General features: G+C 36.6%; 1 pseudogene; it reads right to left on the reverse strand.

Annotated features, from left to right (window-relative positions):
- Positions 1-3,042: 3,042 nt before the first annotated feature.
- Positions 3,043-3,533, reverse strand: LOC132229321 (small ribosomal subunit protein uS11-like; annotated as a pseudogene).
- Positions 3,534-3,747: the final 214 nt, after the last annotated feature.

Consider the following 3,747-nt stretch of genomic DNA (forward strand, 5'->3'; position numbering starts at 1 on the left):
TAAACCTCTTCCTATTTTTCCACTCTCCAACTTAATTCCTTTTCTTTTTTGCCACTAATTTTCAAATTCACTGTCCTCTGCTCAGTTTCTAGGATGTGCCAGACTCATCCTCCTCTCTGGTTTTTAACACAACTGGATTCTTTTCATTTTTCAGCTCACAGGATTAATATCACTTACCCATAAACACCTTCCAAGAATACCTGTATAAGTATCCCCATCATCCATTATTCTCAGTTACAACTCCTGTAGCTTCTGTCTTGAACTTATTAAATTTGTGATTATATTAAGCACTGTTTATTTATATATTTTCCTTAATAAATAAACACTCAGCTTTGTCTAGAGTCTACAGGAGAAAAACAAGTAGAATATAGCATATATTATAGTAATATGTATATTAATATTTGTAAAGAAAAATGCACAAACAACACACTGAAAGACCAAAACAAAAACTTACATAAATGCTTATTTATGCAAAAAGGCACAGAACAGAGGCAGAAGATTATAATGGAAGTAACATGTTTCTGAGCATATATTGTTATTAATTTTGAATTAAACATGAAAACTTGATGTATTACAAATTAACTTACATAAAAATACAGTCTTAAAAATTGAGGACAAACTAAAACATATATTACATGTTCATGATATCACTACACAGACAAATTATTTTAACAAGATTTAGAACATAATATTTTGGCTATACATTTTCTTTAATATATTTTATTGATTTTTTACAGAGAGGAAGAGAGAGAGATAGAGAGTTAGAAACATCAATGAGAGAGAAACATCGATCAGCTGCCTCTTGCACATCCCCCAATGGGGAAGTGCCCGCAACCCAGGTACATGCCCTTGACCGGGATCGAACCTGGGACCTTTCAGTCCGCAGGCCGACGCTCTATCCACTGAGCCAAACCGGTTTCGGCGTGGCTATACATTTTTAAAGGAAATGTTTACAAAGAAAAGAAATATAAGGTACTTAAACCTTATTGAGTTTTATTGTTCTAGTTAGGATATCACTATGGTTATTCAAAATTTTATTTCTGTATATTACAGAATAAAGAAAATAAAAAGTTAATTTTATAATTATTACTGTAAAACAGAAGATATAAGCATAAATTGTCAAAAGTTAAAATTATATAATATTGTATTTGGTGTTAAGTATGAATTCAGAGTATTTGTTGTTTAAAAATTTTTTTCTGCAGTTCTGTCCACTGAAAAGACCCAGAAGCTATATCAACTCACTGGCTCTGAGCACCCACATGTACATATCATGGTGTCTAAATATTATTCTCACCAAAAGTAATCATGGCTGCTTAGGAACATAACTTATTTCAGGTCTCAGGAACAAAATGTAGAAAATAACATAGTTTGCTATGCTAGAAATCAAGGAAACTATCAAAGACAAATGTGAGCATACTAAAAAGTCACAGTTAACAACCTTAAGGAATCCCACTACCAAGACTGGTATAATTTAAGAGTAAGAATAATAACTGAAATTAATTTAAAATAGTAAATATGTATTTTATATCCATGGTGTTAAAAAAAATGGTTCTCAAAAAGATAGCAAGCTAAAACAATGTAAACCATTATCGTTATTAAAGATATAGAATGCACTAATAATTTACTGAGAAAATTGGTTATAAATGAAAATAATAAGCATTTTCTTCCCTTTTCTCTAGGAAATAAACTTACATTGTTAAAAAAAAAACAAACCCTGGTTAATGCAAAATATAATTTCTTTATATGTGATTTCTAGTTAAGGCATACGAAGGAAAGACAGAATTACAAATTCACAATTTTGCAACTATTACTGTAATAATTATGTCAGGCACACAGCATCAAAGTACTTAAAAACATTTAAGTGCTTAAATGTTTAATGAGAGGTTAATGGGGTATGCTTATTCTTAAAGACCAAAAGTATCACTTCCAAGGATTATTTGCTGATATTAAGATGAGAAACAAAATTCTAAAAAATCATGACTTTGTAATGGAAGGAACGTTGCCACTTATTGAAGTAGCTGTCACCACTGTTACTAGGACAAGGAGACCTGTATGTCTCCTGATTGGTGCAGTTTACTATACAGAGCACCACCTACAAAATGCCCCTGCCAAAAGATGGATGCAAATCTACTTGGTCTTTTTATCTTACTTCCAGTTTATAGAAAATATAGAAGTTAGAGCAATAAATTAAATGACATCATAAGGAAGTAATGCGGGTCATTTAATAAGATCATTGATTATACTTTTTCAACAAGACAATGATGTAAAAAAATAAAGACTTTTTTCCCTATATTGAAAGATGCTAAAGAAAAATGACAGCCCTGGCCGGTGTGGTTCAGTTGGTTGGGCATTGTCCTGTGCACTGAAAGTATGCTGGTAGATACCAGGTCAGGGCACATACCTGGGTTGTAGCTCAATCCCCAGTGGAGGACATGCGGGAGTAGCCAACTGATATTTTGCTCTCAAATCAAGGTAGCATGAAAGTCACAAAAAATCACTTTTACTGTAATTATGTGTTTCATGTGGGTGCACCTTCTAATCGTTTGTGAAATCATATGAGCAAGGACATTATATTCACCTTTGTGTTTCTAGTAGCTAGCATATTGCCTGGTATGTTTTTGATACCCAGTAAGTGTCACATAAAGGAAGAAAAATATATAGAATCGGAATATAAAAAAACAAAATATATATGTTAGTCCAATAACTCAACATCAAATCCATAGAGGGGACTGTACTGAGGGTTAAGGGTCTGTATTCCAGGTTCTGTGCACTGGTCTGTCATGTTGGAATGAATATTATGAATGTGCAGGGCATGGCATTTAAAGTGTACAATGTATGAATGGAAATGAGAAATGGAGAGAGAAAAATAAACATGGTAAATTAAAGTAACTTCACCTCCCATGTAAAACATATGCAAGGGTTTTCTGTGTGTTTTTTTTGGTTAATCCTCACCCAAGGATATTTTTCCATTGATTTTTTTTTTTTTTTTTTAGCTGACACAAAGGCATTTATTAACAGAAAACAATAATTGAGGAGTCCTGTTCACAGATGGCGACCACGGTGACCCCCTTTCCTGTAGGTGCTGTCGGAGGTGATGGAGGTGACATCCTCAATCTGTCAGATCTTCATTCCGGAGCTGGCAGGGGTTCTTAGAGCTGACCGGGCCCCTGGTCCAGCTGTCTTGGTCCTGTTTCCTCCTGGCCCGGAGTTTGATGTGAAGAGCCGTGATACCCAGCTCCTTGCACCCCTGGGCCACACCCTGGCAGCCAACATGACAGCGTATGGAGAGGACTCATCTCCTCATCTCCATCAGCCTTTCCCTTCATCCCACCAGTCACATGGCAGAAGGTTTCCTTGTCAGAAAGATCAGTGACATGGACAAACGTGTCATTGATGGATATAAATATGTGGCAGACACCGAATACATTTTCTCCTTCAGCCACCTGAGGTCCGAGGCTGACGACCTGTTCTTCCTTCTTTTCCTTGCCCTTGCGAGGTGCCATTTCTGCGTGTCTCACCCAGACTCCGCCACCAGAAAGCTCCACTGATTTTTAGGGAGAGTGGTAGGGAGGGGGAGAGAGAGAAACATTGACGTGAGACACATCGATTGCTTGCTCTCCGCATGTACCCAACCAGGGCTAGGATGGAGCCTGCAACCTGCAACCAAGGCACAGGCCCTTGACCGGAACTGAACCCAGGACACTTCAGAGTGGGGGCCAACACTATTCATGGAGCCAAACTGGCTAG

Source organism: Myotis daubentonii, chromosome 3 (assembly GCF_963259705.1).
Source record: "Myotis daubentonii chromosome 3, mMyoDau2.1, whole genome shotgun sequence".
NCBI lineage: Eukaryota > Metazoa > Chordata > Mammalia > Chiroptera > Vespertilionidae > Myotis > Myotis daubentonii.